Source organism: Peromyscus eremicus, chromosome 1 (genome assembly GCF_949786415.1).
Source record: "Peromyscus eremicus chromosome 1, PerEre_H2_v1, whole genome shotgun sequence".
Lineage (NCBI taxonomy): Eukaryota > Metazoa > Chordata > Mammalia > Rodentia > Cricetidae > Peromyscus > Peromyscus eremicus.
In genome coordinates, this window is record NC_081416.1 from 51,315,147 (window position 1) to 51,341,184 (window position 26,038).

Below are 26,038 nucleotides of genomic sequence, written 5' to 3' on the forward strand. Positions count from 1 at the left end.
TGGATGTTACATAAAGGTCAGGGTTGAAAAGTGTACAACTCAGAGGTTCTGGGCGGATCTACAGTGTTGTGTAACCTCTGTGCGGTTCCTAAGCATCTGGGTCACTTCAAAAGGAAACTCCCGACCCAGTGATCAGTTATGCTCCACCCTCCCCACACCCCTAAAGAAGTCAAGTGGCAGAGTTTCTGAGTGTTTCAAGGGCCCTGAGGCAAGAGCCTCTAGTCAGACAGGTGGGCCCAAGATATCCTTGTCATTCATCTGTGTGACCCCGTGCCAGCTGCTTGATTTCTTGTAATCTCAAACTAGAATTCTAACTATTTCAGGTTCAATTTGGAAGTATTGGCGGCGGGGGGGGGGGGGGGGGTTGTCTTGCTTAAGAATTAAAGCTCTGTGGGTGTGGCAGTGCAGGCCTTTAATCCCAGTGCTCAAGAGGCAGAGGCAGGCAGATCTCTGAGTTCTAGGTCAGCCCGATCTATGTAGTGAGTTCCAGACCAGTCAGAGACACACATTGAGACCCTGTCTCAAAAGCAAATACATGAACAAATAAATTAATTAAAGCTCAGCTCAGAACGCTTGTAATCCTAGTACTCAGGAAGATGAAGCAGGAGGATCATGGGTTTGAGGCCAGCCTAGGCACCAAAGCAAGACACTGTCTCCAAAATGTCCAAAAGAACAGAAACTCAGGTGTGGTGGCTCTGGCCTTGGAACTGTAAATGGGTAGTTCTTTTTTGTCTGGGGTCTCCCGTTCCCCCTCTTTCCTTCATTTCTTTCCTTGTCCTTTCTTCCCTTTCCTTTCTATCCCCTCCCCCTCCCTTCATTCTTTTTTGAGCCAGGTTCTCCTTATGTTGTATTGCCTGATTTCAAACTCATGGCCCTCTTGCCTCTGCCTCACAATTGCTGTGGCCACAGTCAGGTGCCACCACGTTTGGCTTCCCTGAGCTTCTGGAAGTCTCTGAGAAACATATACAGGATCCTGATGTCCCCTCCACCGGTCTGTAGCAATAGAGGAGCTTTGGGACGTCTGTCGAAGCCTGTTTCAGGACATTAACCACTACCTCTAATACTAATCATAATGCATAACTCATAGAAACTTGAAAGAAAGGGAATGAAAGAAGTATCATCCATTCAGGCCACTCTAGAGATGTGTCTGGGGGTGACTCAGAGGTCACAGATGTCAGTCAGTGGGCACGAAAGCCTCCCCAAAGAGCAGTGGGAATAGCTTTAGCAGGCATATTGCCTATTAGGATCTCTGTAGTAACTGTATCTTAGACTCTTACCTGTAAGCACCAGATGGCCAGGAAGAATTCGAGAGAATCCTCCACGTGGGCCTAGTTCATCCTGTGGCTCTAAGAAGAAGGAAAGAGGGGCAAAAAGACCCAAATCTCACCCGTCCCTAAAGCAGTATTCGTTTCTCCTGAAGATCATTTAAAGCAGCCAGAGCCAGGCATGGACAGTCCCACCATCTAACAGAAATCCTAGGCAGAGTTTTTTTGGGTTTTGTTTTGTTTTTCTTCTTCATAACAACTGGTACCCACTAATCATCATGGCGCCTAGCTCCTTTCTGATCTCCAGAGTTGGTTCCAGGGCTTGGGGAGGACTCCAGAGTTGGAGATGATGCCGCTCTTCAGACCTGTCCATTCTGTAAAGAGCCACTTACTTTTCTGAACCACACAGCTAGTGAAATGGGGAGCCTCATTCAGTTTTCTGTGTAAAGATCCATGGAGGGCTGTGGTTGACCTGGCAGGAGATAGCAGGAAGGCTATTCCTGAATCTTAACAAGATTCCAAGGATACCTACAAGAAGGGGAAATAAAACACTCACTCTGTGCCTGAGCTGGCCAAGCCAGCCACCATCTCCTCTCTGACCTCCCCACCCCCAAAGGCCCTAACAATTTCAGCAAAGCCCACACAGTCTGAACATCTCAATCCCTGTTCTGAGCCAGAGCTGTCCTGGGCTCCAGAACTACATTCTTGGACTTATCAGCATTTTAGCAATGGATTTCTGCTCCTCCCAACCCCAGACACCACCTGTGGATAGGACAGGTTTCATCAGGTCGGTTCTGGCTCACTGACCCTTGGGCCAGGTGGTTTTGCTAAAAGGGGTTCAAGAAGTCCATAGTCTCTTCCTGTGACTCAGCACTGTTCCAGAGGGCCCTGGGGAACAGCCAGGTCTGCACCCACCCGGAGAAGCTCCAGGGCTCGCTAAGGCTTTGCCAGTAGGCCTTCTCTCCGGGGACATCTGAAGGTCTGTCCCTCCAGCTGGGTAGTGCAGACTCTGTCCTTAGACTAAAGAGGTTTATGATTGCTATGAGATCTTTCAAATCCACCTAGGAGGGCTGCTTAGTTGTCAACTTAACTCTCAACTTGCCACAACCTAGAATAACATGGAAAGAGAGTCTTTTTTTTTTTTTTTTTTTTCCCGAGACAGGGTTTCTCTATAGCTTTTGAGCCTATCCTGGAACTCACTCTGTAGTCCAGGCTGGCCTCAAACTCAAAGAGATCTTCCTGCCTCTGCCTCCCGAGTGCTGGGATTAAAGGCAGGTGCTACCACCGCCTGGCAGGAAAGAGTCTTAATGAGGAATTATGCAGATCAGGATGGCCTGCAGGCATGTCTGTGGGGGACTCTCTTGACTGTTACTTTAGGTGGGAAGACTCACCCAGACTGTGGACCACACCGTATCATGGGCTGGGTCCTGATCTGTGTAAGAGTAAAGAAAGCTGGCCGAGAACAAGTAACAAGTAAGTAAGCAACATGGATGAGCTCAACTCTCCTGCTCATGACTACGGACACGTTGCTTAAAGTTCATTGGAGTGTCTTATCACAGCAATGGAAATGAAACTGGTGAGGGCAAAATCCTACTGTGGGTGGCCAAACATGAGAAAGAGTCTTGTGCACATCAGGGTGGGACAGGAAGCCCAGGGACCACACAATTGCTGTGTTTCTCGGACAGGAGACCACAGTGAAATGCTCCCCATTTCACTGGCCATGGCAGTGGCTCTTCACACTACAAAATGAGTAGGTCTGGAAGGTTGTCCAACACTGAACCCCTCCCCAAGCCTTAGAAGCATCTCTAGAGATCAGAAAAGAGTTAGGAACCCTGAGGACTGATGGGTGCCAGTTAGCTCACTTATTAGAAAAATGGCCAGGATTTCTTCCTGTCTGTCTCTGTCTCTCTCCTCTACAGGGCTTCCTAGACAATGTGCTTTGTCAGGGTCACCCAAGGATGGGTGGGAACGACATTGTCTTCTTTGAGATTTGTTTTTATTTTATTTTTTATGTGTATGAGTGTTTTGCCTTCATGTATGTCTGAGCGCTATGTGCACGCAGTGCTCAGGGAGGCCAGAAGAGGGAGTCTGATCCCCTGGAACTGGAGTTACAGACGGTTGTGAACCACCATGAGAGTGCTGGGAACTGAACTCCGGTCCTCTGCAAGAGCAACAAGAGCTCCTAACTACTGAGCCGTCTCTCCAGCACTCCTTTCTTTGGACTTTTTTTTGCTGTGTTTGTGTGCTTGGTGTGCGTACGTGTGTAGAAGCATGCCTGTTTATATGTGCATGCACTGTGTACTTGGTCTACATGTGTGCACACGCCTGTGTCTGAGGCCGGTGCCAGGAGTCTTCTTGATTGCTCTCCTCGTATTCATTGAGGCAGGGTCTTTCATTGGAACCAGAGCTAGTTGACACACCTAGGCTAGCTAGACAGCTTACTCCTGTCATCAGCTGACTCTGCCTTCTAAGCACTGAACTTATATGCAGGCCACCACATCCACTTGTCCTTTATGTGAATGCTGGGGACCCAAACTCTGATCCTCACTTTTGTGCTTTACCCACTGAGCCATTTCCAACCCTTCATTTTTTTTTTTTTTTTGAGACAGAGTCTCCACCTCCAAGTACTAGGATCGTAGGCATAAGCCACATACTCTGCTTATATAATATTGGGGTGTGGAGGCCCACAGAGGCTCCCTAGTAAGAACTTACTCAAGGCCAGAGAATGTGAGCTTGCTTTACCCAGCAGGGCTGCATAATGGGATAATTTGGCCACAGGAGTGGTTACCAGGTGTTCTGAAGGGTCTGCACTTGGCTGTATGTTGTGCTTTGATCTGGCAAGGGAGAGCTCTTTTGCCTCTCCCCTTGGCGTTGTATAAAAAGCCCTTTGGAATAAATCTCAAAGCGACTGGGTATTGACCCAGGGCCCTCCCAAAGCTATCTTGTGTCTCTGTTTTTCTTATCGTTTCTTTTTCCTCATTCCCCTCTCCTCCCTCCAAGAACCCTTTGACAGGTTGGAGCTGGACACCGGCAGACTCCCACACTGGGGGCTGAACCCAGGGCCAAATGCAAACTAGGCAAGCACACTCCACTGTTTCTGGGGTGGCTCGTTCAGTAAGAAGAGAGCAAGCCATAAGGAAGAAGCCAAGCAAGGCCATAGTCATGGTAACCGTGGGCAAGGATTTGGGCTTCATTCTGGGTTTTCTGGCACAAAGGGACATGCATAAGCTTGCTACAAAGGACACCTTGGATACAGAGTGATGGAGGCTGGGTGCATCGAATGTGTGGAGAAAGCAACGGGGACTTTGGCTTTAGATCGTTGTCCTGGCCAGAAGGAAAGGGGCGCTGGGGCAGGCAGAGAGGACATTATGGCTTAGGTTTTAGTATTCTAAGGGCATATGGTACCCAGCAGAGCTGTCCAGGCAACAACAGCTGGAAAGAGCACTCTGGGCAGAGACTGTGGGGCAGAGGGCCAAACAAGGAAACTGGAGAGCGAGAAGGAATCTTGGGGCAAGCTCCAGGCAGTGTCCACAGGGAGAGGAAGGAGCCAGCCCAGAGGAAGAGTAGACCTGAGACAAAGAATCACAAAGGATGCTGAGGTTCAAGGACAAGGAGGATGCGAATGAGTGTCAGGATCTTCTTAGGGGGCCTGTGAGGGTAGCCTGGTGGGGAAAGGCACGTACCACCAAACCTGACCTGAGTTTGATTCCTGAGACCCATGTAGCAGAAAGAGAGAACCAACTCCTGCAAGTTTCCCCTCTAACCTCTACATGTATACGTGCCATCACACACACACACACACACACACACACACACACACACACACACACACACACGGAGGGAGGGAGGGAGAGAGAGAGAGAGAGAGAGAGAGAGAGAGAGAGAGAGAGAGAGAGAGAGAATAAATAAGTGAATGTAATAAACTTTCTTTTAAAAACTGATCCTTAGAGGCTGTGAACAGTGGCTACTGGATTTTGAAATAAGGGGCCACTACAATCTTTCCATCCTTCTTATTTTCTGTCTTTCTCTTTTAAAAATTGTATGTGCATTGGTATTTTGCCTGAATGTATATGTCTGTGTGAGAGTGTCAAGTGCCCTGGAACTGGAGTTACAGACAGTTGTGAGCTGCCATGTGGGTGCTGGAATTGAACCCGGGTCCTCTGGAAGAGCAGCCAGTGCTCTTAACCCATCTTCCTTCTTTCTTTCTTTCTTTCTTTCTTTCTTTCTTTCTTTCTTTCTTTCTTTCTTTCTTTCTTTCCTTCCTTCTCTCTCTCTCCCTCCCTCCCTCCCTCCCTCCCTCCCTCCCCTCTCTCTTTCTTTCTCTCCTTCCTTCCTTTCTTCTTCCTATGTGTGGTTTGGGATATGGAACCCAGGGTCTCATGCACTTTACTGCTGAGCTCTCCCCAGCTGTCCATTACCATGATTTTGGTGACCTGTGACCTAAAAGAGATGGAAGCAAATGTAGTGAGCTGAGGGTGTGGAGGAAAACCTTCCAGATATTTGACTCTGACAGGAACTCCAGGGCATGGGTTTGGGGCAGACTACAGATGCATAGGCCTTCTGAATGTCCACGTGTTTGTAGGAATGCTCATAATTAACACAGGAGGCTGAGCATGCCCCATGGAGGAGGTCCAACTATTTCTTGTTGTGCTCTGTGCTGGATAGTTTGATGTCAATTCAACATAAGCTAGAGTTATCTGAAAGGAGGGAACTTTAATTAAGAAAATGCCTCCATAAGATCCAGTTGTAGGGCATTTCCTTAGTGATTGATGGGGGAGAGCCTAGCTCATTGTGGGTGGTGCCATCCCTGAGCTGGTGGTCCTGGGTTCTATAGCAAAGCAGGCTGAGCAAACCATGGGAAGCAAGCCAATAAGCCACACCCCTCCATGCCTCTGCATCAGCTCCAGCCTCTCAGTTCCTGCCCTGTTTAAGTTCCTGTCCAACTTCCTTCAATGATGAATTGCGATGTGGAAGCATAAGCTGAATAAACCCTCCTCTTCAAGTTTTTTCATCACGGTGTTTTATCACAGCAGTAGGAACCTAACTAGGACATGGCTCCAATCACAGAATAGCTTCTCCGTATATCCCTCGGGCCTTTGTCCTGTCACTTCCTTGGAATTAATTTCCTAGAATGAAAATGACTGGGTCAAATACTATTTATAGCTTATTTATCTATTATCAAATCTCCTTCTTTGACTAGTTTAGACGACGTTTAGTGGTAATGGAATCCTTGCAGTCTTTGAATATTATCCTTTTGTTGGTGTGCATGTATGTGTGTATTTGTGATACATGTGCACATATACATGGGTGAATGCAGATATGTGAATGCCATGATGCACCTGAGCAGGTCAGAGGACAACCTCTGGTGTCAGTTCCTCATCCTTATTTGGCTTTACACGGGCTCTGGGGATTTGAACTCCAGTCTTCACACTTGCACAGTAAGTACTTTATCCACTGAGCCAACTCCTCATGCCAAATATTATTCATTTTCAAGAGGGTGGTCGGTGTGAATGACCGAATACATTCCTCTTTTCTGTTTTGTAGAGTTCTCCACCCATACCCATGAAGGACACATTCTATGATCCCCAGTGGATGCCTAAAGCCATGCATGGTACCAGACACCACACAGGCTGTGCTTGTTTCCTCTACATCTGCATCTTGACAAGCCTCATTGTGAATTAGGCACAGTCAGACATGAAAAGCAACAGCTGATGGTAACAGAGCAGGGTGCTGGGGAGATGGCTCGGTGGGTGAAAGTACTTGGTGCTCTCTGAGAGGACCTCCGTTAGATTCCCCGCACCCACTTTGCGTGGCTCACAACGACCTGTAACTCTAGCTCCAGGAGATCCAAGCCCCTCTTCTGGCCTCTGTGGGCACCACACACAGTTGGTGCATATGTAGTCAAGCAGGCACACCACACACACACACACACACACACACACACACACACACACACACACGTGTAAAATAAGTAAAATTAAAACAGAGCAATTATAACAGCATGCTAATGTTAATATATCCACAGTAATAAAAGTGAACATGCAAATATAGTCTCTGAGAGTATCTGATTGTATTGCCATGTCTTCTTATGACAGTGTGATACGGCACAATGACTCTGTGAGGAGAGCCACTCAAATGATGAAATCTGAGTTGAGTGACAGTGACAGAGCGTCAGGTTACTCTGTGAGAGTCACTTGAACAGTTGATCTGATAATCACATGGCTGCCATGTGACCAGCAGATGTTCAGTGTATCCAGCATGGATGATCTGGACAGAGGGGTGACTCACATCCTGGGTGGGGCTGAATGGCCCAGATGTGAGATGTCATTTGGTTACTCAGCATTTAAAACACATAACTTGTTTGTTTCTAGAATTTCCGTTTCATATTTTTGGATTGTGCTTAACCAAGATAACTGAAACTGTGGAAGGATGCCCTTGGACATGGTCGCCATTCTGCAGAGCTTTGCTTACTCAGGACAGCACGTGTGTTCATATGATATTCACTCCTCCTATTTCTTGAGTTACATGTTCATACTCCATCTTTCTGTTGGGATGAGGGTCTTGTTCACCATCTCATAAGAACTCTCTGTTAAGTGTTAATGTAACACACTTTTATCTTCTAGTTGTCTGTCACTGAGTTTCATTTATGATGTTCCTCTTTTTGTAAATTTATTATTATTGTTGTGTGTGTGGTGAGGGGCACGTGTCACAATGTATATGTAAAGGTCAGAGGACAGCTTTGTGGAGTTGGACTCTCTTTTCCCACCTTTAAGTGGGTGCCAAAGACCAAACTCGGGTCACCAGCTTGCACAGCAAATTCCTTTACCCACTGGGTCATCTTGCCGGCTCCTTTTATGTCATTTTCTACACCAGGTTGTTCTCTTTGATTCTCTGTCTGTTCCTGTCGCTCCTGTTTTTGAGGCAGGGTCTCACTATGAGGTTTAGGTCCCAAACTCTCCATCCTCCTGTCCCTGTGTTACAGTTAACACTTAGTACAGAGTTCCTGTGAATTAGTGGAATAAGACGCTCATCCCAGCAGAAAGCTTAAGGGGACCTGAAAGGGTGATTCAAGAACTGAAGGTAGTGAATGACGTATGAACATGCCAGCTGTGAGGAGTAACCAAAGCCAGGCCGATGTGGCCATGCCCCTTACAGCTGTAGGTTGCAAGTGCCTGCCACTACATCTGGATTTACCCTTCCTTCTCTCTCTTTTTTGTTTTTGTTGTTGTTGTTGTTGTTGTTTGAGACAGGGTTTCTCTGTGTAGTTTTGGTGCTTGTCCTCGCTCTCTCTCTGTAGCCCAGGCTGGCCTCAAACTCACAGAGATCCTCCCAGCTCTGACTCCTGAGTGCTGGGATTAAAGGCGTGCGCTACCGCCGTCCAGCTCACCCTTTCTTTTCTTAATCCACAGTTCTTTTCTTTTTAAGCCAAACTGGAATCCACAGGTTTTTTGTAGACTAAAGAAAAAAGTCAGCATTACTTTGTCCTCTTTCCCTTGGTGACCTTAAGCACCTTCTAGGGTGAGCAGACAGGCTCTCGATGTTCTTCCTGGACTTGGCTGGATAACCTCTGTATGGCAGACTGGCCCAAACCCAGAGCATTCAGCCATCAGGGTGAGATCCCAGCACGGAACCATTTCTAATCCTTTCATGAAAGTTCCCAGAAGTTCTGAATTGTCCTCAGCAATCCCCAGAGGGGTCTCCATGAACCCCTCACCTTGAATCCCACCTACACTGTTTAGCTACCGTGTGTATGTGTGCACGTGTATTTGTTAGTTTCTGTTGTTGTAACAAAACACCTGAAGGGCAGACTAATTTATAAAGAAAGAAGGTTTGTTTGGCACAGTTTTAGATACTGAAAGTCTAAATATGATTTCACAGGCTCTAGTGAGGACTCCCTCACTTGATTGTGTCTCCTCATGGTTGGTAGCAATGATGGAAACATGTAGGAACAAGAGATCATGTCTCAAAAATGGAAACTGGAGAGCAACCAGGGGTCATACTCAGCTCTATATAACAACTTCCCCCAGAAAGTTATCTCCTGCTTAAAGCAGCACCCTAATACCCAGGATTACCCTACTGAGGCCAGCTTCTGAGTCTACCTGATGTCTTAGTTACTTTTCAATTGCTATGACGAAACACTATGATCATGACAACTTATAGAAGAAAGAGTTTATTTGGAGCTTACAGCTTCAGTGGGCAAGTCCATGACCATCATGGTGGGGAGCATGGCAGCATGCAGGCATGGCACTGAAGCTGAGGCTGAGATCTTCACATCCTTACCTTCAAACAGGCAGCAGAGAGAAAGCTAATTGGGAATGGTGTGGGCTTTTGAAACTTCAGAGCCCACTCCAGTGACACAACCCTTTCAAGGCCACACCTAATCCTTCCCAAACAGTTCCACCAACTTCAGACCAAGCACTCAAATATATGAGCCTATGCAAGGGCATTCTCCTTCAAACTACCATACCTGAGGATCAAGCATCTAGTTAGTACCCAGACCCTTGGACAACACACTGCTGTAACAGGAATTGCTAAAATGATCTTTCTAATAAAAAACCCAGAGCCAGATATTGGGGTAAATGCTGAAAGATAAGAGAGACAAAGGGACAAGCCACTGCCACATCTTACCTCTAGGACGCCTCAGCCTGAGAAGCCTTTAGTTCCTGTCTCTTCACACCTTATATACCTTTCTCTGCCCAGCCATATCACTTCCTTCTTAGTGCTGGGATTAAAGGTATGTATGCTTCCTAAGAAAAGGCATTAGATTTCAAGAGCTGAGATTGATTCCCAAGTATTAGGATTAAAGGTGTGTGCCACCACCACCTGGCTCTGTTTCTCTCCTAGACTGAGTCAATCTCATGTAGTCCAGGGTGGTTTTGAACTCACAGAGATCCAGCTGGATCTCTGCCTCCTGAGTGCTAGGATTAAAGGTGTGTGCCACCACTGCCTGGCATCTATGTTTAATCTCGTGGTTTGTTCAGTTCTCTGATCTTCAGGCAAATTTTATTGGGGTACACAATATACCACCAGACACTGCATCTAAACCATGGCCCTCTACAGTGTCACAAGTCATGAAAGCAGCAGAAATTTTGTTAGTTTTACTCTCTGACTACGCAGGAAGTGATAGAAGTCACCTGTCAGGCCCCTGTGGCCACTCGGTGTTCCTTGGTGGCTTTCCTTTAGCCTTCTCCTTCCCCTTAGCCTTCTGTGACCTCGGTGCTAGACTTACAGATGAGATTAGATGTGGTCAGAAAGTGCGATGCCTTTGCTGGAAGGAAATGATGTAGGAGATTAGTGTGGGATAAGAAGGGCTTCATTTTCCTTGTTGTAAGAATCTCCAAATGGAGCAGAGAAAGCAGTTTGCTGAGTCTCCTACACTCATGACCCAGACCCCACAGTTTTGAACTCATGGCAGTTTCATGTCACCCATACCTTACCCATGTCTCCTCTGTTGTACCTTGAAGCCATTCCCAGACACCAGCGTTTCATTCATAACTATTTCATTATAAAGATAAGGACTTAAACAAAAAGACCATTATTAAACCTGAAAAACAGTAAGCAAAGTAGATTCAGCATAGCATGAGTAGGGGCTGGAGAAATGCTTCAGGGGGTAAGTTTGCTAACCAAGAATGAGGACTTGAGTTCAAATCCCAGCACCCATGTTTTGTTTTGTTAGTCAGGAGAGTTGCTAGGGCTTGCTGATCACCAGCCTAGCTCCAGGATCAGTGAGAGATCCTGTCTATCTCTCTCTCTCTCTTTTTTCTTTTCTTTTTCTTTTCTTTCCTTTTTTTTTTTCAGAGCTGAGGACCAAACCCAGGGCCTTGTGCTTGCTAGGCAAGCGCTCTACCACTGAGCTAAATCCCCAACCCCGAGAGATCCTATCTCAATGGAATAAGGCAGAGAGTGACAGAACAGGGCACCTGACATCTTCCTCTGGCCTCTGTGCATGTGTGCATGCATGGAGTATACTCATACACATATTGCATGTGCACGCGCGCGCGCGCGCGCACACACACACACACACACACACACACCGCAGCATGAGTAGGAATGTCTGTAGGACTTTTGTTTAGTTTTGTTATGTTTTGAGACAGTCTCAACACACAGCCCAGACTTTATTCTGAGACTGCAATCCTCCTGCTTACAGTTTTCTCTCAAATGCTGGGATTATTGCTCATGAACACCACGCTGCCCAGATAAAAGATGTTATCTGACTCTGATTTGCTGTGCCGACCCCCAGCCAAGTGGTTAACCTTCCACACATTTGTCATTATTTACTGTAGCAACAGGCACATTGGGTCTGTGGGTTGGTGGGCAGGGCTGGGAGCAAAGTGCCCCACACTCTCTGGCCTTGTGCATCAGGGCCGTTGGGAAATCCACTGCATAAGTCTATTTCTCTGAAGGGTTGAAGACCTTCAGCTGCCCAAGGGGTTTGATCTGTGTCCCGCCTACCCTGAAAACCTTGAACTTGGCTGTCTACCCCAGCCTGCCTCCAGCTCTGACCAGGTAGACATACTCTCTTATTGAGGTGCAATTTTCCCATCCTTGTGGTATAAAGGGCCCAAGAGAAGTCCTAAAGGATGCCACAAACAAGGGTTTTGTGCCAGAAGAGGCTTGTGGCACCCCTAGCTTTATACAGACCTCTCACTGGTGGTGTTTTCGTAGTTTAATTTTTTTTTTTGAGACAAGGTCTTATGTGTCACAGGCTAGTCTTAAACTTACTATCTAGTCAAACATGATTTTGAACTTCTGATCCTCCTGCCTCTACCCCCAGAGTGTTGGAATTGCAGGCATGTGCCACCATACCTGGTTATGAGGTGCTGGGGACTGAACACAGAACTTTGTGAATACCAGGCAAGCACCCTACCAACTGACCTACATACCCAGCCCTGGTTCTGATTTTTTAAAAAACAAATCCTATTTCTACACTGTAATTTTTAAAATCTCTTTTCAGGCTGCATTGTGTGATAGACTGTTAGTATTATTGTAAAGAAAAAAGAGAAATAGATGTATTTGCCTCAAGTTAATGGCATTGGTCATCTTAACAGAGATTTATTTTCTAAAAAAATACATTATAGCCGGGCAGTGGTGGCAAATGCCTTTAATCCCAGCATTCAGGGGGCAGAGCCAGGTGGATCTCTGAGTTTGGGGCCAGCCTGGTCTACAAAGTGAGTTGGGACAGCCAGGGCTTCACAGAGAAACCCTGTCTCAAAAACAAAAACAAAAGTAAACAACCAAAAACCCACATTATATCATAAACTCTCAAAGCATATTTAGCTGTGTTTTTATCCATTTTGTGCTATTATATCAGGATACTTGAGGCTGGGTAACATAGGGAACAAAGATGTAGCTCTTACAGTTGTGGAGGCAGAGTGAAGCCTCTCAAATTCCATCCATAAGGGAGGAACTCACAGTCTCATCCCCCCCTTAACATTTTCATACTGATCATTAAGTTTTAACACCAGAGGTTTGGACAGGGCATGTCCAGCCGTATAAAAAGCACATCTGGACTGCAGATAGAAGGCTGAGGGTCTGTCATCTAAAGTCACGAAGGTGTGAGAGACCACTTGAAGAAGGTTAAAACAAACAGGGCCGCTACCAAGGACATTCCGCTAGAACTCCAGACTGGGTCTGGTTCAGATCCTGTTCAGGGTCTGGAGAGACGGCTCAGCGGTTAAGTGTAACGGCTGCTCTTCCAGAGGACCCGGGTTAGATTTCCAGCATTCACATGTGTCTCACAACCGCCAGCAACCAGGGGATGTAACTGCTTGTTGTGGTCTCTGTAGGTTCCAGGCACGCACACGGTAGACAGACGTGCTTGCAAGCAAACACCCATACACACAAAAAGATGGAGATCCAGGTATCGAGGTAAGCAGAGGCTGACTGGGGGACGCTTGTGTTATGTCAGATGAATGACTCCTCATGTCTCTACCCACAGCTTCACCACTCCAAATGAGGATTTGGCTACATTCATTTATTTATGTTTGTGCATGGTGGGGGGCACCCCTGCCGCGGTGAACAAGGGCAATCAGAAGACAGTTTATAGAAGTCAGCTCTCTCCTTCCACCATGTAGGTACAGGGATAGCCGTGGAGGTTTGGTGGCACGGGTGCCATCCACTGAGCTGTCTCACTGGCCTCTGCGCTTTCTGCTTTTACCAGCTTTCGGAATGCTTCCAATCTGGCTAAAGCTGCCAGACCACTCCTGGGCGTGTGTGTGTTTTGGTGGTCACATGCACCCATTTCTCTTGCGGATAAATGTAGGAGTGGAATTGCTGGCTTATCGTTTATTCTTGTTCTGTTGTGGTTGTTTGTTTTTTGCTGTTGTTCTTTGAGACAGAGTGTCATGTAGCTCAGCCTGGTCCTCCTGCCTCTGTCTCCCAAGTGCAGGGTATACAGACACATGCCACCATGTCCAGGTCTGATGGCTTATTTCCTAAGGATGGATTGGGAAGGGCCTGCAGGGATTGGCCTGACCATGGATGTGTAGGCCATCAAAGGAGCTGGGAAATATCTGTGGAAGAGCACACCAGTTGTCAGGCAGGATAGTCTCTCCCTGAAATGGACAGTAGCCAGAGGCTGACCTGAAGAGCTCTAAGTGCAAGCAGGCAGAATGGTGCATTTCAAGGCTGGCATGTCAATGACCTCCTTGATTATTTGTGACTGTGCCTTGTCCCCACAGCTCTGTGAAGGAGTTGGAGGAGTGAATTCACACCCTTATGGCTGCAGGCTCATTCAACTCAGGCCAGGGGCTGTGCCTGCCTAGAGGAGGACTTTGGGTTTTTTGAGTGTGCACTGTGATTAGCAGGAAGCCGGGATCAAATCAACAAGACCTTGTCACAGCAAAACAAGCCCTTAGCTAGTGGCACCACTACAGCCAGCAAATCAGAACGCAAGTACAGAGGGTACAGAAATCCCCAAGTAATCAGATTAGGTTTGTGTTTACAGGAAGGCTGAGGCAGGGGTTAAGGGACCGGAGATTCACAACACATTCTTCTGTCTGTTCAAAATAGAGCAAGCCTTTTTACAACCACACACGTTGTTGGAACCAGACTGTCAACAGTTCAAGAGGCTGTTTCACTTACCCAATCAGTCTAGTGGCACCAAGAACAGCCCCTTGTCCTCGTACAAGGGCAACAGGAGGAAGTGGAGAGCGACAGTCATAGCAAGCCAGGCCTGAGTGACACCCAAGTGCTATGCAAGTCATTTCCTCTGGCACTGTGGCACTCATCAGTACAACGAATGGGACCAACCCTGTCTGTATTTATAGACTGCACAGAAAGCCATGTAATCATTCCCTGGAAAAAGTAAATATGACTCTAAAAACATAAAATATTGTGTTAGGCCTCAGCGATGGATTATGACCAGAATCAAGGAATAACTAATGAAGTAGCCTTAGAGAGCAGGGGTGCTCAGCCAGAACTGGTCCCTTCTTAGGATCCATTGCCACTTCCCAGGCAGAAGGCAGATAGCTGTCATGATGTAAGCCCATGTTGGGTGTGGGGGATGTACCTAGGTGTGACGGGAGTATGAGGAACCCATGCTGAGAGCATACCTTCTTCAAGGTCAGTGTCCGGCTCCAGCATTACTACTGAGTGTGAGGAGGAGAAGAGATATTTAGAAGTTGAGGTGTGTACCCAGGATCCTCAGCATCAAGCAGTCAGCAGCAGCCTTAGAAGGGCCTTCCCTCCTGCTCTGAGCTCTCCAACTTTGTCCTCTTTCCCTTGCCTCTCTGTCAGTCCCACTGGAGACTGACTACTGCAGAAGACCACGTGAGCCCTTGGGAATGGGGTTGGAGATCCTGAAATAAGAACCACTGTAGGGGATCCCAGCCAGGTGTGCTGGCTTCCCGTTACATCCCCAAGCCACCTCTCCAGCCGTGCCCTGACTGCACCCAGACTTCACACAGACCAGTCTTCTCCACTTTTCAGGCCCTTTAGAAAGAAAAACAAGCATTGGGTTTATCTGATCTGTGAATGAGGAACGAGATAGTAAGGCTAGCTCCTGGAGAGTATTTACAGAGGTGCTTTTGTTTTAATGGCACTGAGTGTGGTGGTGAACACTTGCAATCCCAGTACTGGAAATGGGTGCAGGAGGGTTAGGAGTTCAAAGTCCTCCTTAGCTACATACTGAGTTCCAGGCAAGCCTGGGATATATAGTATCTGCCTCAAAATAATGGCAAGAGAAAACAAGAAGGAAAATAAAGCACTGTTGGAATAAGTTTCAAAACTGTCATTGTCCTCCAGGAAAAATGACCTTTTGAGATTATCATATCTCAGAAAAATTATGTGTTAACATGGAGCTCACTTCACAGACCAAAAAAGCCCATGCCGGTAGCCTCCAGACCATTGGATCTGAAGCCTGCAGGACAAGCCCACTCCCCATTTGCTTCTGCTAATAAAGTTTTATTGGAACCAGCCAGGTGAATGTGTGTCTTCATCACTTAGGGCTGATTTTGGGCCCCACTGGAAAAGCTGAGTCATGGAGTTGCAGTAAGGGCTGTGCAGCTTGAGGAGCTAAAAGCAGCTCACCTTTCTGTAAAGCATTTGCTCACTCTGAACACACAGAGATCTTTTTTCAAAATTATCTGTGTGTATTTATGTGGTGAACACACATATGAGTGTAAGTGCTTGCACATATGAGTGTGAGTGCTTGTATGTGTGGGGGTGCATATTTTGGAGGTGTGTGTGTGTGTGTGTGTGTGTGTGTGTGTGTGTGTGTACATCTGGAGGCCCAAGATTGACATCTATGTCTTCCTCAATTGCTCTCCACTTCATATTTATATATTGAGGCAGGGTCTCTCAGTTGAATCCAGAACTTACCAACTGGCTTGTCTGGCTAGCCAGCTTGTCCGGGGAATCCTGTCTCTGTTTCTCATGCACCGGAATTACAGGTGGCCACCATATCCACCTGGCTTTTACTTGGGTTCTGAGGATTCCAAGGCTGGGTCCTCACGCTTGTCCAACAAATGCTTTACCTGGTGAGCCATCTCCAAAGCACCATCCATTTTTCAAAATTGTGGTAAAATACATGTAGCACACACTTTACCACCTTGTCCATCTTAAAGTGTGCTGTTCAATAGCATGAGATACATTGGTATTGTGTGAGACCATCCCTCCTGCAAAACTGAACACCCATAGTAAGATGCACAGCTCCTATTTCCTCCCATAGCCCCTAGCAACCACCATTCACTTTCTGTCTGGATGAGTTTGACTAAGCACCTCACACATTAAATGGCAACATGCAGCATCTGTCTTTTTGTGCCTGGCTTATTTTAGCACAATATCCTCAAAGCTCATCCATGTGCTACAGCATATGGCCACATGTCAGTTTCCTTTCCTTTTGTGTATGTTTTGTGTTATACGGGAATGTGTATGCACACACGTAGAGGCCAGAGAAGGACATTCGGTGTCCACTCTATCACTCTCCACCTCACTTCTTTGAGACAGGGTCTCTACCTGAATATAGAGCTAGGCTAGCAGCCGGAAAAGCCCTAAGATCACCCATCCCATGTCTGCCTCCCACATCACTGGAGCTACAGGCATGTATAAAACCATGTTTGAATTTTACATGGGTTCTGAGGATTTGAATTCAGGTCCTTGCACTTGCATAACAGGCACTCCTACCCTCTGAATCACCTCCTCAGCCCACTCGCCCTTTAGTTGAAAAAAATTCTTGAGAAATGGTTCATCTGTTGAGAATGCTAAGCTTCTCCAGAGGACCCAAGCTTGAGTCAACATACACAGTGGCTTACAACCACCTGTAACTCCAGTTCCAGAAGATCTGACACCCTCTTCTCCTTCAGGAATGTGGTACATACGCATACACTCAGGCGCATGTGCGCACACACGCATGTACATAAAATAAAATAATAAATATTTTAAAAAATCATTTGAGTCAAGGTTTTACTATGTAGCCACAATTGCCCTACTTTAGCCTCCTAGGGGCTGGGGACATGTGCCACCAGCCTGATTCCTTTCTTCTTCAGGCGGAGTAACACAGCTTCCACTGTACGCAAATGCCACCTCTCACCCTTCCAGTCGTTTGTTGATGGACACTGGGTTGCTTTCATCTCTGACTATTTCCAGGATACTGTTATGAATATGTATAAATATCTCCCCAGGATCCTGATTTCACTTCTTTTGAACATGTCCAGAAGTGTAATTGCTGGATCATACAGTAGTTCTGCTTTTAAAGCTTTGAGAGAACCCCCATATTGTTTTTCATAACACCCATTCCCATCAGCAGTGCCTGGGATTTCCAATTGCTCCACCTCAGTGTGCTCTACGTGGACTGACAGCATTTGTCTTCTTGGCCAGTCTATGAATTCCTGAGGGTCCCAGTCACCCTTCTCTTGTCATTACCAACATGCCAGCCTTCTTGTGAGCCAGTGGACGGGAGGAAAGGAGGAGTTAGTGGCATTGATCCTGAGAAGACCATTAAGCCCAAGAGATGTTGGAAGCTTTTCGCTTCTTGGGGTCTCAGAACACAGCAGCACAGAACCGAGACTCAGTGCCTTTAGCAGAGGAGTAACACTAAGCCCTGCTCCCTCAGGTCCTCTCTGCTGGCCTCCCTAGACATAGCCAAGAGACAGCACCTTGTTCTTTCAGCTGATGCCTTTTTTTTTTTTTTCTGGGAGCTCCTTTTTAGCCATAGGCCTAAGGGATCACGATAATTATGGTCCTGCAGGCATGTAGCTCTGAATCCTGGGCACAAGTGAATGACTGGGTCTTAGAGGATAGGGAGAGCCTATCTGTAAGGGGAACCCTGAAGATTGAGCCTGAGATAAATGAGGAGGTTGATTCTCCCATTAAAGAGCTTCAGTGCCTAGCACAGCTTCTGTCTTTTTGCTGGGATGGGGAAGCCATAGCTGTAGACTGGATGATTTATCAGAATAGACAAAAATTACACAACATGCCCCGGAGGGAATTAGGAGGCAGAAGCAGAGAGGGCTAAGCCAATAAGACACACCCTGGAGGCAGTCAGCAAGTAGAAATGGCCTGGTGTTGGGAGAGGGACATTGGAGCCCTATGGCATGTGGTAGCAGCTCCCACATCCACCTGGGGTACCAGTCTCAGGTACAGACCTGTGGTTAGTTTTGTTTTATATAATAGTATGTTTTCTTACTTGTAATTCATTCAAGTGGATTGTTCTGTGGAACTATAAGTAAAACAGATCTGGATATGGAGATATATAGATTTTTTTAAAAAAAATCTGACTGAGTCAAATGGGGTGGTATACACCTGTAATCCCAACACTCAAGAGGCAGGAGGATTATGAATTCGAGGCCAGCCTTGGGAAAAACATCTGATTTATCAATGTACCTGTGAGTTTAGTGTGATCAATACAGAGACATGAATGTTGAAGGCAACCGGAGAAGACAGGAGAGTGTTTGGGGAGGACCCTGACTTTAGCAATCAAGGTAGAGCTGCCACTTAGAGACCGTGGAGTATAGCAGGGCCCAAGGTTCGAAAACGTAGACTCTCATGGTTCCACAGTTAAGAGCGCTTGCTCTTGCAGAGGACCTGGGTTTTGTTCCCAGCACTCACATGGCAGCTTACAACCATCAAAACTCCAGTTCCTGGGGATCTGAAACTCTCTCCTGGCCTCGTTGGGCACTTTATGCACATGGTGCACATGGGCAAACACACATACAATGCAATGCATCTTAGTTAAAACAAACAAACAAACAAACAGCCCCGAGACTCTCCTGTGAGACTCAACTTGACATGTAAGTCTTCACTGGTGACGGCCAAAGATGGATGGTGAGGACAGTGTTAGAAGCCAGGTTCTGTGCCCTCATAGGAGAAGAGCAGAAAGGAGAAATCTTTTGTTTAAATGGCATGTTCCTGTGTTCTTGAATCAGCATCTCTGGGAACAAGGGCCTTGATTCCATGTGGAGTGAGCCCAGCACAGGTTCAAGGACTGGTGTTGGCAGTTTCAGGTGTAGACAAACTCTGACACGGAGTCAGACCTACTGAGCCTTGGCCACCTGACTTCAGGCCACTTATGTCATACGTCCTCGTCATCAGAGTGAAGATAATGCTACCCTCAAAGCTTTGATGTGGAGATGACAGAAGGGAAGGCACTTTGTAAATAAGACCATGAGTCCAAAGCTGTTTACCCTCCCGATGCTAATCATTAAGCCCAGGAGGAGGCAGGTGCATCTTTGTGATTCAGGGGGTGAGGGAATCCAGGATGAAGTGATGGTCTCTACCCACTGGCTACAGCCTCCCAGATGGCGCTGGCAAAGTTTGCTTTAAGTGAGTCCTCAAGACTTCTGGTGGCACACTGGACTCCCTTCCCTGGGGTACTTTCCAAAAGGAAGCTAGGAACAGGAATTGCCAAGCTATGGGTACAGCATTCCTGTGAGTGTGGGAATATTTCCCAGGAAATCCATGTTCTTCACCTCCCTGAAGCTGAGCTGGAGAACTCCAAAGACAAGGAAAGGCCCAGGCAACTCATTGCTGGGATAGAAAGACATTTTGGCTCACAGAGGGCAGAGCCCACTTTGGGTTACAGGAGAATCACAGGCTGAAATGGCAGAATGCCCTCTATGCTGAACTTAGTCTGGCTTATCAGCACATGGGCTAGGGCCATGAAGGTGAGGAGGCGGCATTGCCTCTGAGGTTTCCTGCTCCACAGCAGGAGACACATGAGCACAGTAATTAGAGAAATCTGTAACTTCTCCCTGAATAAACCCACAACCTCTCACCTCTGACCTTTCTAGTTGGTGTGATAAATCCAGAGAACAGCCAGACTTGCAAACAGTGGGGGTGGGCAGTCTTCTTCCAGGTTGGCACTTTTTGTGCCAGGTAGGGCCAAGGGCAAAGGCACAGCTATAGGGTCCTCCCAAAGAGGATCCTAGGGAATCCTGAGCCATTTCAGGTGAAGGACAGTCTCTGATTCACTGAGGTCATTTTGATGCCCTTGGCATTGTCCTCCTGGACCTCAACAACCCTGGGACAATCAAGCCCAGTGGGTTGCTCCAACTGCAGCTTGGCAGTTGCAGCTGCAGGAAAACTCCATGCTGCAGTCCTGGGGCCTCACCCCAGAATGAAACACCACTGGCCTTGTGAGATCCCTTGGTGACACCTTAGCAGCAGGGGCCTGGTGACTGGGGTGGGGGTGGGGCAGAGGGAGGTTAAACTGCCTACTCGCTCCTTCCTCACAAAGAGCACTTTGGAAGACCTGTGTCTGGGGGGCTTTGACATCTTGTCTTTTCAAAGTCAAAGGCGTATCATTCCTGCAGGAAACTTCCAGAACTGAGGCGAGTCTTTTCCTGCAGCCTTGCCCCCCTCTTTGGTATTCACATAAAAAGCCCTTTGATGGACTGAAAATGTGGTTCCGTTGGTAGAATGTTTACTGGGCATGCACAAAGCCCTGGCTTCTAGAGCTACACCTCAAAAATCGGTCATGGTGGTGTACACCTAGAACTCGGGAAGTTCAAAGTAAGCCTTGGCTATGTGTTGAGTGAGTGTGAGGCCCACCTAGGCTACATGAGACTATCTCAAGGTGAAGGTCTTTGAGGGAAAGGGTGTTTCCTTGGGGGAGATTTTAGGAGACATCTAAGAACACATAAGAAGGAAAAGACGTCTGAGAGTTTAGGGCCCCAGGGTTGTAATTCTTAACAGATAACCATTAAGCAATTTTGTCTCTGGGCCTTATGAAACGAGAGGCGGCAGGTTGGCTGGTGGCCACAGGTGGTTGTGAAAATCTAATGAAAAGTCAATAGAATTGTTTTGCAGAGCACAACTCACCATCCAAATGGCAGAGAACCCCACGGTGTTCTTGTCTAGACTGTTGCCTACTACATTCGGCCACCCTTGTTTGCCCTGCCAATCCTTCTGGGGCCTTCCAGCCTGTTGACTTGCACAGAGATCCAGGCACATGTGTGGATAATAAGGGAAGGCAGAGAAGTTGCTCTGGGACCAGAATCAGAATGCTTTGGAGGGTAGGGCAATGGCTTTAAGTGGTGGAGTCCCTGAGAATGTAGAAGAGAGAACGGCTTCAAGCTCTTGTACTAAGATGGGTCTGGCAGTATCCGTGAGCTGGGGCAGAGCTGAGGCAGAGGGATGAGCAGCTGCAACCTGAGCCAGCATGTTGCTGGCAGAAAAGGAGGCAGGAATGGATGGATGAAAGACATCCAAATAGTGTGAAAGAATGTGGGACATATGATAAAGAAGGGAATGAACGCCTTCAATTTCCATGACTTGAAGCAGAAAGGGTGGCAGCTGGTCAGAAGAGAATTCAAAAAAGATGCCAGCATGTCGAGGAAGGTTGAGTAATCTCTGGACAGTGACTGAGCCATGAAACAGCTGAGCTCGAAAGGCCTTTACAAGTGAGACAAGTAGAATATCCTTTATCCAAAATGCTTGGACCAGAAGTGCTTCAGATTTTGGAGTTTGGGGATTTTAGAATGCTTGTCTACCAAGTCAGGAAATCTGGAAATTCAAAATCCAAAATGCTCCTAAACCTGGAGACTCTCTCCTCTGCTCTTCTCCCTTCCCCTGTCCTTTCCTCCCCTCCCCTCCCCTCTCTCTCCTCTCTTCTCTCTCCTTTTCATCTTTTTCTCCTTCCTTCCTTCCTTCCTTCCTTCCTTCCTTCCTTCCTTCCTTCCTTCCTTCCTTCCTTTCCTTGAGATAGGTTGGCCTCAAACTCACAATCCTCCTGTCTTAGTGTCCTAAGTCTGGCATTCCAGGTAAGCACCACCATGCCCAACTTTAAAATCTGGGCTTTTGTGAGGGTCCCATCACACCAGTACTCAAGACAGTTTTGCGTTTCCGGGTGCACCCATGACTTTTCTCACTGCTGTCATCAAACATAGGACAAAAATAACTCAGGGAAGGAAAGTTGTGTTTGGGCTCACGGTGTGAGGACGCCGTCCATCACGGTGGGAAGGCGTGGCAGTGAGGGTGGCTTTGGCTGTAACGGGAGGAGCATGGTGCAGCTAGCTATACGGTGTCCAGTCAGAGAGATAAGGATGGATGCTGGTGCCCAGCCATTTCTGCTTGATAATCAGTCCTGGAACCCAGTGCATACAGTGCTTCCCACAGTGTGGGTCTTACCCCTCAAAGCTCTCCGGAAACACCTTCGGAGACTACCCAGATGAGTCTTCAAGGGGATTCTAAATCTCAAGTGAATGATCAAGATTAACCAGACTTTGGACTAAGGCTGCTCAGCCTGCAGGTTGTTCAGTGTTTCTCCTCTGCTGTTGTGAATACGAGGACCCAGAGGGGAGAAGGGGCTGCTTGCAGGTACATAGGCAGAGTGTGAACTGCAAATCCCTCTCGTTCGCTTTCTTTCAGCCCAGACCTCCTGCTGTCCTATGTGTGGGGGTTAACAGTGACTCCCCGACCTCGCCCCTGAAACTGGCCTTGATGGTGGATCGCATAGTGAATATCTCTATGTAATTCAACTACACATTCTATATGACTGAGAAAACATGAGCTGTTCAGTTGAGTTTCCATTTAATAACTTTGCAGCTTGGGGTGAATGACTGTCGAGTGTGTGTGTGTGTGTGTGTGTGTGTGTGTGTGTGTGTGTGTGTGTTTCCTATTGTGTAAAACAAGAATAAACTTACTCTGCAGGCAGTGGTGGTTCATCGGTGAGATAAGGGGTCTACAACCCCCAACACGGGCTAGTACGGCTGGGTGTTCGATGTTCTTCCCAGTTCCTTCCCCGAGCACAGCCTAGGTGGTTACTCTGCCTGAGCCAGGAAGACTGAAAGTGTGGAAATTCCTTACAGATGCAACCCCACTGCTGCTTATACCAGTGCAGTGAACTAATGTGGCTGGATCAGGTGTGTGGGAAGGTAGCTTCTTTTCATGGAAATTATCCAGAAGTTATGATAGCGTCTTGGTCATAAGGTGCAGAAAGGAATCATCGCTCTCCCCTCCTGCCCAGCCTTTAAATCACCTGTACTTCCGGCTCTTGGAACAGGCCACCTGAGGAGTAGCTGTAAACTTAACCCTTATCCCTCTACTTACCTGCTGATATGGACGGATAACCAAGAACAGAAGGGCCTGTACCCTGGAGAACAAAATTGGGCAGCACCACAGTCCCTTCTTATCACCCACCCATGTGGATCCTTAATAGCAGTCTGGGCTGGGAGGCCCATGGACAACATTCTGGGCCTCTTGACTGCTGGCATGCATGTCCTAGCAGCCTGGCCCTTTCTGCCCAATGGCACTAGCTCGTGTGTGTGTGTGTGTGTGTGTGTGTGTGTGTGTGTGTGTGTGTGTGTGTGTTTTACAGGTGGGGATTGGAGTCCAGGAGGCACTTGCTGAGATTTCCAAGTTCCTGTGTTGAAAGACAAAGAATGGCCCTCCCAGAGACACAGGGTCAGGTAGTGGAAACAGAGACCGTCTCTGAAGAAAGAAAAAGGCACTCTTGAGAGAACGGGGATGGGCTAGGGACCGGGGAGAGGCAGGCAGCCGTGAGCGCCTGCCCGAGAGTCTCACGATTCTTTATGTCATTTACATCCTGCCTGCCTTCGCCTGTTTTGTCCTCACAGGCTTTTCCTACACATGTTGTACATGGCCTGTAGCCCAGGAAAGAAAGGGTTTCCAGTCCTCCGCTGACTGGCTTCCTTCACATGTTAATCTTGGTGCCCTTCTTTCTAGTCTCTGCTCTCCCCTGTCACACATTCACTCAGTCAACAAATAACACTGGATGCCAAGCGTGTGCCAGGCTCTTGCTGGGGGTTGAGTATGCAATAGTGCGCAGGATGGACCTGGTCCCCGCCCTGAAGAAATTAGCATTCTGGAGGAAAGAAAGACAATAATAAAGCAGGGACCCAACCATTACAAAGCATGACAGCTAGGGTGGTGAACGAGAGGGACAGGGTGGGGGAGGGCGGCGAGTGGGTGGGGGCGGGGGAGGGAAGCTCTGGAGATGGTCTTTAGAGCCAAACGTGGGCAGGGGCTTAAGAGGAACAATTTGGGCGCAGGTGGTGGTCTGGGTCAAGTCCATGAGGCAGGAATAAACTTGACTTTCTAAGCCCACATGACGGGCTTGTCACGAGGAGCTTAGATTACTCTAAATATGAGAGCAGCTTTAAGAAGAGGAGGTGACAGGACCCAACCTGCATTTCCAGATCGTTTAAGCTGTCTAGAACAGAAGATTGTCAGGAAGCTCCTAGAGAGGGGGCCAGACCAGGCCAGGGTGGGCTTGGGATGGGGTGGGAGGGGATGTTTGGGGATGCTGGGGTGGGGAAGGAGGGAAACTGTCAGGGTGACCTGGGGTTGGATCAGGGGGAAAAGGAAAGAGTTCCTTCATTCAGCTAATGGGTCCAGAACAGCCATAGCGTTGAGGCCCTGTCTTGGAACTGTTACAGGGCAGGGGCTGGCTTGTGTGGACTAACCACAGCCTGCCCCAGACCTCCCAGGCTTCCGCACACAGTGCCCAGTGTATGCTGGCAGCTTCTAACCACAACTCTAAGAACACAGTGAGCCAAGGAGCAACATGTGGACAGACAAGGGCTCATCAGCCTCGAGGTGCCAGTGGTCCACAGTGGCTAGCGGGAACAAACCGTGGCGGCTTGTGGCATTCACCTGCACAAAGGCAGGACCAGAGAACCCTATCGAGTGTGTCTCTGGCTGTTGTCAATTACAGCCCCAAGGAACCGTTGTAAAGATAGTCCCTTCTTTTATCATCAGCCTGTACAGCTATGCTGCAGAAGCCCCCTCTTATCTTTGGGGAGTGTATGCCAAGTCATTCTGCAGATGCCTGAAACCTCCGATAGTGCTGGACCCTATTAATGTTTGTTCTTGTATGTATGCACTTGGGTAAAGTTTAATTTATAAATTAGACTCAGTAAGAGATTAACAATGACAAGTAATAAAATAGAGCGAGTATGGCAATACCCTGCAATAAAGTGTACTTAAAATGTGTGGATTATTTAGTTCTGGAATTTTCCAGTTAGTATTTTCTTACTGAAATCATGGTAAGTAGAATAACAGAGAAGAGGGAAGTACTGGACCTGTTTACATAGTGTACCCACATACGTGCTTTATTTATAAACAGGACACTTTTTGTTCCCTCTGGGGCTGAGAAATGCACTGAGTAGATAAAACTCTCCCCATGCTACAACAGGGACCCACAGACAGTTTCCTCACGGTAGTCAAACATGTCCACTCTCGGGTGGGCAAGATGGCTCAGGAGATAAAGATGCTTGCTGCAAAACATCAGCCTCATGACCGGAGTTCAGTCCCCAGATCCCACATGGTAGAAGGAGAGAACTAAGTCTGGAAAGCTGTCCTCTGACCTTCACAGGAATGCTGTGGCACATGCATGCCTCCCACTAAATAAATCAACAAATGTTTATTTGTTTTTAATCACTTTTGCTTCTTCACCAAGCGTGGTTCACCATTGCCCCTGCTGCTGAGCACTTCAAAGGACTCTAAGCTTCCTAAGAGGACAGGCCTAACCGCCACCCTGTCCCAGAAGCCTTGAGGAACTAAGGCCCGTGTTTCCTATAGACCTCACTCTCTCCGGCCTGCTGTGTGTCTCACAGAAAAGAGACCCCTGTCTTTCTCCCTCTGCATCCTTCTGCGTCTCTAGGCACAGAGACAGCATGAGTGTTCTTTCTTAGGGCCAGACAGACCTCAGGAGTCCCTTGGCTAAGGCTGGGCCCAGTAAAACACCACCAGTTCTGCCTCTGTCCCCACTTGGCCAAAATGTGCTGCTTGACAAGTTCTTTTACCAAGAGCTACAGGCAGATCCCAGCTGGTTGGGACCACACACGGGAAAGCACTTACAGTTCACTGCCTGT

General features: G+C 47.6%; 1 protein-coding gene across 3 annotated transcripts in view; it reads left to right on the top strand.

Moving 5' to 3' along the window:
• The first annotated feature begins 20,627 nt into the window (after window positions 1–20,627).
• Window positions 20,628–26,038, top strand: part of Fads2 (fatty acid desaturase 2) — a 54,036-nt gene continuing 48,625 nt past the window's right edge. For all 3 annotated transcript variants that reach the window (XM_059260987.1, XM_059260996.1, XM_059261004.1), the window contains exon 1: window positions 20,628–20,714. The gene's annotated coding sequence lies outside the window, so the exon portion shown is untranslated. The remainder of the gene's footprint in view (window positions 20,715–26,038) is intronic.